Below are 14,669 nucleotides of genomic sequence, written 5' to 3' on the forward strand. Positions count from 1 at the left end.
TTGGCAAGGGTGGGCGGAACAGGCGCCGTCGCGAACTTTCTCACGCCTTCGATTTGCCTTCGATGAGTTATAACGGTTGTTTATACGATGCTATTTATCGCGGATTACGAAATTTAAGGGAGCAGTCGCGCGAAGCTTTCACGGTAGTTATTTGTACCGTTTTCCCCGTTTTCCTCGTAAGTACGTTACGTACGACGACGACGAGGACGACGACGACGACGACGACTACGACGACTACGACGACGATGGCCGACCGCGTTTCCAATATTCCCTTGCGTTTGGAACGGTTTCGACGGGAAAGAAATTTACCGACTTTTCTTACAAAAGTTCGAGTCGCCCACGTTACGAGGGAAGAAATAGCACAGGCCGCTTGAGTTCTGTAAATTTTTACGAACCACCCTCTCTCCTTTGGCAAATGAAATGTTACTGATCTTGGTAGGGTGGTCTATGTACTTGTATAGGTAACGTATATGTATAGAGTTGGGTGGATGGTACGGTAAAGGATCGAGGTACGAGGTACAAATATTTCTACTAAGCAGAGCCTTTAAATGAAAGACTTTCACGAATTTATCACTCGTCGCTTTGAAAATATCAATTCTCGCCTTCTCGTCTCGAGGACGTTAAGCCCTTTTAACGAGATGACTGATGGCGAGAGATACGTATTTCGTGAATAAGGGGCGCCTTCCGTTCGCCAGGTAATCTAACGAGCCGGTATAATAAGACTCTTTGTATCTGGCATATCCTTTTCTTACTTTTTTCTTACCGTGGAATCTTTACTCGTAATTTTGCTTTTCTCCATTTTTTTCTTTTTTTCTTTCCTTTTTTGTTTCTTTTCATTACGGTGGAAAATTCCTCCTCGAAAGATGCAATGACGAACTACTCGGTAGGATCTTTGCTACCATTTTTAAACTATCAAATCGTTCGTAAAAACATTGCAAAGGAAAATTGTAAAAAAAGAAAAAAAAAAGAAATAAAAGAAAAAAGGAAAAAATAAGAAGTAAAAAAACAAAAAACGAGATCGAGTTTTAAATATCAAAGAACCGTGTGTCTAGTCAAGTGGCAATAAAATCGTTTTTCATTCGACGACGAGAGAGAACGGTCGGAGAATTATTTTTAATAATTTACCGCCGGAGATAAGCGTCGTGTAGAGAGAGCGCCATATGCTTCCCGGCTTCTATGAGTATTAAGTCCTAGTTATATCGCGCATCATTACGGGTAGGCAGACGTTATCGTGGTCGCACGGCGTATCGAGTAGTAATATGCAATAGTAGTAAAATGAATAGCAATGTAAACGAAAGAGCGAGATAATTATGTACATATGCCTGATCGAAACGTGACCGCCATATCCGTGCTTCCTGAAAATCGCGCAATCGCGTTCATCGAATTGTCAATCTCTTTGTACGAAGTATATGATAACATCAATACTAATTAATTCCATCTGATTTTTTTTTCCTTTTTAACTAATAAAAATAGTCGGATCAATGATTTGGATAAATTGCGACATACAGGCACAAATCTGTCATTAGAAAGTAAATTCGTTGCTCGTCTCGTTCCCTTTCCGTTAAAAAAAAAATAAAGAAAAAAAAAGAAAAGAAAAAAAGAATAGAGAAAAGGTATATATATAGATATATGTATATATATATGTATATATATATGTATATATATATATATATATATATATATATATATATATATATATATATATATTAAAAAAAAAAGAAGCAAGCGTGAAGGTAGAAGCCAACGATGTTCCGATCTGTCCTTCTCCCCCTTTTCATTCGTCCTTCCTTTCGGTGTAGGGTGAAATTATTCTGCAGGGAACAAAATGAGCCATAAAATCGTGCAAATTGCACGCTTCGCCGTACGACTAAGCTTCGTCCTACCGATTAGCTGACAATAATGCCGATAATTGTTAAGCGGACAGCTGCGATCGAATGTATTATTCGATGATCACGTTAAAACGAAGCTTGTACATTTCAATACCTTTTAGCTATATAGTGATATACTTTTAATTTTCTACGCGATAAATTCTCTTTCTGTTCGATCGATATTTTCCTTTTTTTTTCTTTTTTTTTATACATATATATATATATATATATATATATATATATATATATAACTTCGAGGAATCATTAAGATCTATTTTAACGTAAAATTCATAAATCCCAAGAAGATCCGAAACGATCAAAGAAAGCGAAATTTCTCCATTCCCTCTTTTCGATTTCGAATTTCAAAAGATATTATTCTCGTCACGATTATGCGTTTCATGAACACGTCGTACGTATACGAGGAGCGAGATATATCGAAAGTTTTGAAACACCTACCAAAGGGCCGTCCTTTCGTTGTAACTCCGCAGACGCAAAACTTTTTCCGAACTCGATCCCAGTCCCATTCGATGCCTGATATGTTTCTTCGAACTTCCAAACGGATATTTTCCCGAACGCGAACAGAGAGGGTGACGATGTATTGCGCTTATAACAAGATCGTTTTGCAGATTTTGCAGAAACAAGAAAGAAGGGCTCGGCAAAGAAAGGGACTTTTCTCGGGGTGAATAGGATCGTGGATGAGATACGTTTATGTATTTCTCTCTCGAAAACCACCGATAGAAATCTATCGTGAACTTGTAGTTGGCAAATATGTATGTACTTAGATTTTTATTTTCTCATAGATTTTATAAAGAATAATTAAAATAAAAATGTTAAAAAATTTTTATTAGAAGAGATAAAGACATCCGATTTCTCACGTTTCACATATTTCCTCGATTTCACGAGAATCGAAACAAGAAAGAGGAGGGGCATGGGGTCACTCTGTTAAGATAGGGTGGTTAAGTGTGACCTAATTTTACGGAACATCGCCTTTTATTAACGACGATGAGTTGTCACGCGACGACAGGTAAAGAATTGGCTGTTAGTGAAGAAGTCATTTCGTAGGGACGCTCGAACAACCATCTTCGTCTTTGGCATTGTTGTTGGTCCCGGCTTGAATCGTCACACGCCGATGATTACATTATATTAGACATGCAGCCGATCAGTCGCTCGTGGATAATCCATATCATTGTACGTTCATCTCTCCATTCTGTCGGGTAGAAATCGAAACGAGCGTTACGCTCGTTTTTCAGATCCCCTCTTTCTAATAATCCTAAGCTTCGCATCAACCGTAGATAGAAGAGCGATAATTTTAACTCGATGTGATCAATATTGGCAATCATTTTTAATATTTCCGCTTAGTTCTAGCAAAATGAAATATTTTATAGATCATTTCGAATACATGAAAAATAATAAATATATTCTCTGCTGTAGTTAGGCTTGAATACTTAGAACAGTGTGCTGTCTGTCATATTTAGAGACCACTTGGTATCCCAAGTACGTGTTAAGCACATGTTACACGCTAATGAGAGAAGAGACTTTCCTACCACCTGTCCTCAAACTCTGCCCACAATTATAGGAAGTTTACGCATTTACGGACGGGAGAATTAATTAATTCCTCTATCGTACTAGCTCTCTGTTATCGTTCATCTTCCAAGTAAATCTTATCGATTTTATTATTACTTTTATACTTTTTTGAAATATATCGATGTAATAAGATTTTGGCAAAAATTCTTTGCAAATCGACAAAGGAAAGTCAAAAAGGATTAGAGATTGACTTCCTTTATTCGATAACTTGAATGACGAGCTTAACTTTTCGCCAGAATAAAACGAGGTCAGAAGAATTCGGAAGTCGTTCACCATCATACGGAAAAATTCTCGAATCGAAAGTAGATTTTCGTCGTACGATAGAAGTCGGCTTCACGGTTTACTATCCTGTTGAATCGTTTCATTGACCAAATTTAACGCTAATACTGTCCAAATACGGGAGCCGCTTTTGTTGGAGGATCCATGAAAAGGTAGGCCAGACCTGAAAAATCATACAGGAGACAGCTGCTGGCTCGGCATCGTAAGGGCCCGCCCGACAAATGGGCTTAAGTCACTCTCCGTCGTCTTTTCTCGGTCTATCAGTCATCGTGGAAGAAGAGAATGCATTCGAGCGTTATATAGGTCCATTCAGAGGATATAGTGTAAGAAACTTGGTTCGTTCCTGATATACGTTCATACATACATATGTACATACATACTTACATACACGTTCGACTCCAATTCCGCTTTTAACTTAACTGTCTGCACTTAACATTCGTCACCTGAACATTTTCACACTTTCAAGAAATATTATTGGAAAACTTTTTCTTCAATCGGGATGTAACGGAAATGCATACGTCTCTATCTTTTACAAGGTCTCTCGAGTGTCTCGCAAAATTGGATGGTAACGATAAATATATAGCGAGTGTGGGTATCGAGCTGAAAGCGCTAACACACAAATCCGTAGGAGGGCTAGAGTTTCCATGATATTTTTTTCTTTTTTCCTTTTTTTTTTTCGTATGAGCCGTGCGATCCTTGTGGATCGTAGAAGAAAAAGGAATAGTCCGATGCATCAATGTCATCGCTAGCAACATTGTTCCCAAACGCAACGACTTGTCCCTAACGAGATATTTATGACGTCACGTTGCGGCTTAAATAATAACCAGTTGATGATGGATGGCCGCGGTATACGCGTAGAAAACCGACATCATTATTGCGGTTGGCATTTTGTAAGTTTCACGGCGTATTCCTCGATCGTACAATACGTCACCGCAGCGCGAGCGCGGTCTAGCCAGGGCCTAACAGATGTGTCTAATCTCTCTGTATTAGCGATAGCCTCGATCCCGTCGATTTCAATTCGTACCGACCCTTCTCCTCCTTATCTGTCAAGTAAGCCGTGCTCGATAGATTTTCAGAAAATCCTGGATGAATTAAAGTTTCCGAAAGCTCGAGATTTTCCTCATAAAGAGGGAAACGTTGAGAAAGGATAATGGAAAAAGATTTTTCAATAATTTTTCGATCATATTCCATCATAATACATATTTGTTGAATAAATTATCAAATTAAAAAAAAATTAAAACAGAAAGCTATAATGCTTTCAATAATTTTTCAATAGTTCGTCGGACAAGGTAAAAGCTAAGTGTCGAATAATCTGGTTAGCGTATCAAACTGAAGAGAGAGGAAGTGACAGGCGGTAATTGTGAGGGAGCATATCCCCTCTACCTAGTCCTGCCTACCTTTGTACCAAGGATACAAACGGCATTCGTGCTGTGCTTTTTCACAGCCTCCATAGAAACGTATCCCCATAACAATAGGTTAAAGCGTCAAATTAGGCGGTACAGGTCAACTGCATGGGCGTCCCTGTTTAGTTCGTGACTTTCGTTCGGCGCACGCAGGCACGCATATAAGTTCAACTTGGAGTTAGGGTAGATGTTAGGATACTTTTTGGGGAGAACCTCGGCTCCTTCTTTTCCCCTCTCAATGTCTCGCTAAAACTCACCTCTATAATACTATAATACAAATAAGTAGTCAGTCAGTCAGTTGGTGCCTTGCCACGTATAGCCGTCGGTCTATTATGGTTCTTGATCTCCGTCCATTATGCGTTCTCCCTTTCTTCCTCAATCGCTATGCTACACAATCATTCGAAGCAGTCTAGTTGGTTCTATCTATGGTAGCTCCATCTTTTTCTCTATTGGAAAGTCTTTCTATCTAGGACATTCCTCTTCTCCTTCTCTATTTTCTTCCTATATATCAAACCAACAGCTTACCCCTTGTCCTTTCACTTTTACTCTTGGTAAATTATTTTCCACTGCAAATTCAAAAAGTAGATAGCTATACCAGTGAAACGTTTTGAAATATGGGAATAAGCAACGATATCTCATACGGTGTTAAATATAGTTACAAGATAATGGTGATAATTTCATTTGAACGTACAATATATTCCACTGTTGTTCCTTCGATATAATATCCTACCGTTCTTCTCCTTATAATCACAAGGTCATCTTCATATGCTCATTTAATGGAGCCGATACGATGTATTTTCTTTCCCTCCCCCCCCTCTCTCTCTTTTTTTCTCTGCTTCGTTAGTGAGAAATCACCTCGGAATCATACACTCCGATGCACTCGAAATGCTCCCGCTGGAATTCGCCTCGGCCGACGGTAGCTTAATCGTGTGCGATTAATTCATTCGAGAAGCAAGGGGTGCACGCCATGACGAAGAGAATTACCGTTAAATAATTTTATTATAGGCAATCGACGAAAATATCAAGTGACTCCCTTGATGTTTATCATTAATATATTATGCAACTGTTATAACGTATACATCGACCGTACTATTAATATGTATATATACATATATATATATACATATATATATATATATATATATATACATATATAATTTTATCAAGAGATTTAGTCTATAGCTATAAATATTACAAGTTGCAGAAATCCACACATTTTTTACTTAAAAATAGAGCAAGAAAAAGTTACTTTCTGATGTCATAATGGTTTTATGAATGCGATCCAACAGAAAACAGGATATAAAGTTTGTAATGGAGTCTCATTTCGTTGGGAGCTAGAAACCATATGTATATAACGAAAAGTTGGAATTACTTGTAGGAAGATATTGTGTTCGTTTCTTCGTTTGTGTATGTATGCGTGTACCTTTATATTATAATATGAGTACGTGCATGTATTTAAGTACAAACATTTGATTTTTGAAGATTGTAGAACAGTTAGAAATTCGTTTGTAAGTTCATGAAAATCAGCGAGATCTCGATGGAAGATCGAAGATCGTTCGATTCTCAATGAAAGACACGTCGATGCTAGGTAACATCTTGGAGTATCTCGTAGGTGGGCAACAGCTAGGACGGACTTGGAAGGAAACACAGTCTATGCGGATTTTCCCCCATCTTCGCTGCTTTCACGGATACAGTTTACCCCTCTCGATACCCTTGTTTCGCTCTCGCCGATTTAATCCCGGATTCAGCACTCAATTTGGTGCGTTACACAGCGGTTTGTATGCCCTAGCTCGCCTTACTCAAGCCGGTACACCCTCTTCGTATTACTGTCTCTACTACCCGCCCATACTAGATCGCTTCATCTTGTTCCACCCTCCTTCCTTCCTACTTTCTCACTCTTTCTCTCTCTTTCTCTCTCTTTCTCTTTCTGTTTCTTTCTCTCTATCATTCTCTTTCTCTCGCTCTCTCTTTTACATACATTCTCTCCCAAACTCTCCTTTTATCCTTCTAGTATCCCCTTCTTCTTTTCCCTCTATCTCTTTTCCTTCCTTTCCACTTTTCCTTTCCCACCACTACAACCACCCTCTTCCTTCTCTTTTTCTCTTGAAACTCGTTGTTTCCACCACCGGCACTCTTCCGATCTTTCCACTGTCCGTCTCTCTTACACTCTGTTTCTCTCAACCCCACCAACCATCGGTCCCTTACGTTTTTCATCCACCCCTTGGTAACACCATGATACGAAATGCTATGTTTCAGGGTAGAAGTGTCTCTCGAATGTGAGACCAGTCTTGCACCCTCTTTTCTCTTTCTCTCTCTCTCTCTCTCTCTCTCTCTCTCTCTCTCTCTTTCTCTATCTATCTCTTTATCTCTCTCGTTCGCATTTAAATTAGATTAGATAAGTTAATCAATGCGGTATTCAAAGTAAAACCTGGGATTTTGTGTTTCGCACGCTGTAGAAAGAGGAATAAGAAGAAGGAGAAGGAAATTATTGGTAGTTTCAAGGAGAATGAAATCGTCCTCTAGAACGTGGCAAGAATTCGATGTATAGTTTGAGTTTCAAACTGATGTTGCTAGCACTCCTGATGCTGAAAGAGGTAAAGCTGACGTAGAATAGTAGTAGTGGTAATATCTACAATGGTAGATGTGGAGGAGGAGGAAAAAGGGACGAGACTCTACGCGGTCTCGAGTTTAGGGGGCGGATCGTAGCCAATACACTTTTACTTTTTTCCACCGTACATCGAAGCCCGATGGAAATCTCAGAGACGCGTTCGTCACGCGCCCACCGGTTATCAAAATTTATCGTAAACGTTTTGAATACCGATCCAAGCTTTCTCTACCCGCCTCCCCTTCCTTTCCCACTCATGGATTTATCGCGGCTCGTCGGCTTTACCGTCGATTCGATCTACCTACCGACTTTGAGATCACGAGTCCGATTCGAACGTATACTTTTACAAACTGTTACATTTCTGTACATCGTACATCGCTTGTACATCACTTGAAATTTGTCCAAATTTCTATCTCTCTGGTGATTTAATTAAAAGGGAAAAATATATAGATATTTTTTCTTTTATTGTTTTTTTTTCTTTTTTTCTTTATTTTTTTTTTTCTTTACAAGATCACATTTTTACGTTTGATATATCATTAATAGTAAACGTGTCTCTATTGTACGTAGATTTGAAAAAATTACTTTTTTGGAACATTTAAAGTGAAGATCGTGTTCTTTAAAAAAAATTTCTATCGATAAGATCAGTGTAAATCAATATCGATAGAGATATACTGCTCGAGTATGAGTTAAAAGCCAAAGAGAATTGTAATAAGATTATTTCCGTGCTTTCCTAGAATGCATTTATCTTGAATATTCGTGGAGAATTAGGTAGATACGAGATGTCCGGAAGATATAATGCGCCTTTTACCGAACGCGCACGAGTAACACGACTTATAAAACGCTAACAAGGGAAGATCGGAGATGACCTCCCCGACGCTGTGTTCGCGGAAAGTTTGAGAGCTTTTAGTAGACATTCCCCGGGTGACTAAAAGGCAAACGGAGTTGGGGTGAGAGTGCCTGTATGTTAGGGCAAACGGCCAACCAACCGTTTCTCCGGCAAATGAATTTGATTTCTTCGGGAGCTCCCCATAAACTCTCTTCGCGCTCGAACTTGGCTCGTTATTATCTTTTTCCATTACATTATCCTTTGTTTTTCCGTTAACGTGAGCGAATATCTTCCGAAACGGGAGAAAGTTTGCCGTGTAGCAGATTCCAACGTTGCTTTTTGATCCATTTTACGCAACAGACAATAGTTCGCCAGGAAAATAATAGCGGTTATATAAAAAAAAAATTCGTTTTATCTTATATATCGAAGATATAAGTTTCAATGGAAATCAGTCGACGATTCAAGCTTTTTATATGTTTCAAAGATTGATAATAGAAATTTACTTTATACTTTAATACTTTTCCTTTTTTTTGAAATTTTTCACGAACTTCACATATTTTCTACTGGCAGACTATGAAGAAGTTCGTAGGCTCGAGCAACGTGCGATTGGCCAAACGACGAATTAATCGAAATCGAAGGTAACGTTGACTCTGACAAACGATCCACTTCTACGTTGAAAGGAGTTTCGGTGGTAGGCGAAGGACGATAACCAACCCTCTCTTTTCTCTCTGGTAGCTCGATCGATCTTGAGAAATGGAGAATTCGATTTGCAAATGTTTAAAGGGGCATACTTATATAAACGTGCGTACGTACAAGACGTCGTACGAATTTTCTTTTTGAGAAATGTTGCTGGCAGATTGCGTGAAGTTTATCCATTGCGGTACAAGACAAATCGACGTGGGAGGAGAGGGAGACCCTCTTAGGTACATCGGTGGCTGACAAACTGGCCAAAGCCCTTCTACGACCCTCTCGGTCGCCACATTATCGGACTCCTGTGGACAGCAAGGCCATTTATACTGTTGAAAGACCGAGAGAGATGGTGAATCGAAGACGGAGAGCGTGGAAACCGCACGAATGAAATGAAATTGTTTTCTCCGTCGTGCGTCGGTGTATAGGTAAACCCACCTTTCTTTCTCTTTCTCTTTATCTTTTCTCCGCGAGCACTTGTTTAACAGATAAGAAAAAAAAAAAAAAGAAAACAGACCTTGGAATCGCCATTGTCTTGTCGTGAAAGAAAGAACAACGATGTATACGTGTAGTTCAGTACTTACATACGTGAATTTGCGTGAGCTTACTCGTTACGCGAAAAAAGATCTAAAAGAATATAATGTTTAATATATTCATACATAAGTAGAATTAGTAAAACTCGACACATTATAATATTATAAACGCATGTTATTTAAAAATGAGATATTTAAAATAAAAACAAGAAATGTAAGATTATGAGACATTATAATGAAATATAAAATTATGAGATGTAAGAAATAAAAAGATTAATATGATCGTTCAAAGATTAAAAAATAACTCTTTTAATATCTATTCATGAAATAAGTTCTTAAAAGTTAATAACAAATTGGATTAATAATGAAAGAAGAGAGATAGAAATAGATAGATAGATAGATAGATAGATAGAGAGAGAGAGAGAGAGAGAGAGAGAGAGAGAGAGAGAGAGAAAGTGGTTGTATGCTTTTATTCGGTCTAACGCACGATGGACCTCCCTTTCTGATAATTATGCTTTATCAACGGTCATTGAATTAATTCGTACGAATTTATGTGCCGTATAATCGAACATCGATTATGCGGTACGCCAGCTAATGTTAAAATCGATTATTCGATAATTAATAAATTGGAACGAGCCCGATTAGAGTCCTAGGACGGTTTTCATTAGTCGAAATTGTTTGTTGGAGAACTATTGGCTATATGTGTATGCAAAAGAGATTTTTATGTTTCATTTAATGGACATTTTTTGTTAGGTCGTTTGAATTTAGCCTCATTATCGTTATTATTAGAGATTCCTGCATGCAAATAGTCACAGGGCAGCGAATGTCAATGTAGTCGGATCAGAGTGGACATTTCTCAAGATTTCTAATCAGGGATGACAGAGATGATGCGTCAAGATATTTTGATAAGAACATCTCAGTGCAACAGGTAAAGGTTGAATTTCACGATAGAAAGCGAGAGTACAATGTTTGTTTAATAAATTAGAGAATGAATAAAACGATTTGTTCTATTTTTTGTTTTCGTTATTTCTTTAAATATAATATAGGATCATTAAAATATTTTATTTATCTTAAAAGACGATCAAGTATATCTAATACGTGCGAGCAAAGATCACATTGTATATACTATTACTATTATATTGTATATAGGGGGATTGGTCACTGTGAGGATTAGTACTTACGCGTGTAGGATCATGGAGTGTGTAGTATCATCCCTTACAGGATTGGTTCGTGTGTGGAATCAGTATGCGTAGGGCCATCGCATGTAGGATGATTGCATGGAGGATCGGTACACGTGTAGGATAAACGCGTGTACGACGGGATCCGTTAGGCGACGCCAGATCCCAGGATTTAGTTCATATAAAGGAGTATAAAGTTTCGATTAGCAGTAAACATGTAGGTATATACATGGAGTCGATGATTATGAAAGTGGTCTAAGGAGATAAGTAAAAGAATTAAAATCAAACAAAAAAAAAAGAACAGTGATTTTCTCTTTTTTAATATTTTTATATTAAAATAAATAATACAAAAAAGAAATTCAATTCTTCCAAAATTTTAATTTAGAAAAAATATTCTTATACTCTATTCTTTTCTAATTTTTAAATACATACATACTCATACATATGTATCATGTATATGTATCTATATCAATGAAAATCTCTTTTGATTAAGATCGTCGATAATTCTCATACCTTCCTTCCAAATTACTTAGTCGATCGCGATTTGTATGAAATGAAACAATAGGAAAATATTCGTGAATGCTGGTAGAGACACGAAGGCGTCGCCTTGAGCCAGCAAACAATATGGCCGAGCGAAATGGAGTGGAATGTCTGGGTGCCGGATGGAGTGAGAGTACGGTCGGCGGTAGTTGGTGGGCTATAATAACGTATAAAGTAATTAAGGACATCGGGCGACAGCGGGAGAAGGGTGTACGGGACAAGAGGTGGAAGAGTGGAAGAGAGGAGAAGAGGAAGAGAGGGAGAAAGAGAGAGAGAGAAGAGGGAAAGAGGATGAACGAGAGAGAGAGATAGAGTGAAAGAGGATGGAGAGGGAAAACGGACAGGTTAGGGAATGCGACATTTACATAGTAATTAAATCGCGCGAGCAAGTGGGACCGTTGGGGGAGATACTGGTGCTCGAGCAATTACAGACGCATTAGATTGCGGTAAGCACTTGTTTATGGCCTACCCTGCGCCCGTTTTACTCTACTCGATTCTGCTCAGACGTGGCACACGTTTCTATTCTCTCTCTCTCTTTCTCTTTCTCTCTCTTTCCCTCTCTCTCTCTCTTTCTCTCTCTTTCTGTTTCTCTCCCTATATCTTTCTCTTTCTCGTTCTCTCTCTCAAGTGCGAGCTCTGGCACCATGTTTTTTACAGCTCAAATACCCTACAAGTTACAACGTACTTGTTCTCCTACTGCGGTAACGCCATACTCCAAAAAGGATACGCGTAGAAGAGCAAGCTAGCGATTCGCGCGCTTACGAGGGACCACGGCAACGGATTATGACTTTGCCCGAGCAAGGTCCACGTCGTAATCGATACTATTTTCTTTGGATATAAAAAGTATTAGATTCTTGCTACCCACAATAGCTATATATATATATATATATATATATATATATATATATATATATATATATATATACGTATGTAGGTATATAGATACGTGTAATTTGTTGCTAAGTATATCTTGTGGGAAAAGAGAAACGAGGGAAGAAAATAGGCTACAACTTTTAAGTTGTTTGATACAATCACTTTGAAAAGTACAAAAGGAGGGCGAAGTACTAAAGGATTATTTAAAAGAGTCACGTGCACTTTTATTTGCGGGTATTAAAGTCACCCCATTCGAGCGTTGCCTTTCTCGAAACAAGATCTCCCGTGGAGACAAAGTAAATGCCGTCTCTCCCCCATCCACCTAAACACCGATCGTCGAACGAAGAGAAACCGGATTTGAATTATTGATGACGAGAAACCGACGTTATTATCAAAACGCTCTCGCTTTTCCCAGAGAAGAAGAGTAAGAAGAGGTGGGTCACTTATCAATCGATGACGTCAGCGTTAGATTGCCTAGTGCCTGGTTAAAATGTTAACTAAAGATATTAATAAATAGTGAAGTCGCAAATGGTGATCGCACTGAGAGCTCTTGTAGCCCCTCGTTAGATCAAGAGGGTCTACACTTGTTTCTCTCTCTCTCTCTCTCTCTCTCTCTCTCTCTCTCTCTCTCTCTCTCTTTGCGTATGTTTGTATACGTGTATACGTGAAACAAGAGGGTGTCGTGAGTTATGAGTGCTCTGTGATATCAATGCATCAATTTGACTAAACGAAGGATTAATTTAATAACAAGTCAGCAGATGAGTCGTCGGATGATGTATAGAGAAGGGAAAAGCAGTAAACGATGTTCGGGGATATAAAGCTACGTTGGTCTTTTGTAGCTTAGTATACCGTTCGACCCCGCGCAAACATACTCACTCGCTTTCTTGACAAAGAGATATGACGCCGATAGATGCTTCGGAAGAGCCACCATGCTAATCGCTTTAAGTAAATTTTCAGTTTCGGCTGGTTGCCAGTCTATTACTCGACCTATATGACTCTTCAACGGAAAATCATTTTTTTAGCTCTCCTAATTCTTCATTCTTAAAAAATATGCATTTATTCGTTCATAATATTCATTGGAAATATTAATTCAATTCATATAGAATAAAGTGTTATAGGATTTGCTATTAAAATGCAGGTTTTCTTTTTTTTTTTTGCCCATTTTTTTTATTACGTTCTTTCTCTTTTTTTAAAGACCAGTATCATCACTCGAACCGACTCAACGTCGGTCGATGAATGGTAATAGCTTTTCGGGTATCTCGTAATATTAATGATTGTTTGGAACGTTTCTAATGATAGTAGAAATCGAATGCTCGTGGAAACTACTCTGATCGTTCATCTGTGAAGCCAACAGCGGAGGAATGGAGTTGTGTGCGAGCGGTAGAGCGTAGCGGGGGTAGGTACGACGTACGGGGGTTGGATATCACTTTCATCGCGACGTAATGTTACTAAGCGACAACTTCTCTCGCACCCTCTATCTGTCATGCCAATTAACCAGCCCTCTCTGCCATCGTCTCTTACGGTATTCTCTCTCTCTCTCTCTCTCTCTCTCTCTCTCTCTCTCTCTCTCTCTCTCTCTCTCTCTTTCTCTCTTACTTTCTCTCACTCTCCATCTCTCTCTTTCTCGTGCTCTCTCTTTTACTCTCTTTCTCTCTCTTTTTCGTAGTCTCTTTTACTCTCTTTCTCTCTCTCTCTCTCTCTCTCTCTCGTACTCTCTTTTACTCTCTCTATCTCTCTCTCTCTTTCTCTCTCTTTCTCTTTCTCTTTCTCTCGGCTAAGGAGTAGAATAGTGCGAGAGCAGATTTATGTGACCGTTTAGAATGATACATTTTTCACGATTACGATAATTTTCAGACTAGTGCCTTCGCGAGATTCAAATGAAGGCAATGATCGATGATTAACGAAAGAGATCGATTTATCGATGAATATATTTACTGTCTTAACGTAGACAGTAACGTTGATAATATCACTTGGTAAACCTGTTAGAAACTTCATCGGATGCGTTAGAGTAGGTGAAATGGGTAGTGAATATCCGTGATACTAAGACAATGATCGTAGAAGAAGGAAAAGCGAGAAAGTCAGCAATATCATAAAATAAGTTCGTGGCGTAGATGGCCACGTTGCGCTCCTCTAATGGACAATAACTGCGATATATTGTCTCGTTCGGACTACCCCAAACTACGTGACTTTTCTATATTTTTGTCATTTTCGAAATTTAAACGTAACTTCCGATTCTATCTTCGTTTGATTGAAACAAAGGAGGATCTGATGATGATATTGAAAATACTCGCAA

Source organism: Vespa crabro, chromosome 1 (assembly GCF_910589235.1).
Source record: "Vespa crabro chromosome 1, iyVesCrab1.2, whole genome shotgun sequence".
In the NCBI taxonomy this organism is placed as follows: domain Eukaryota; kingdom Metazoa; phylum Arthropoda; class Insecta; order Hymenoptera; family Vespidae; genus Vespa; species Vespa crabro.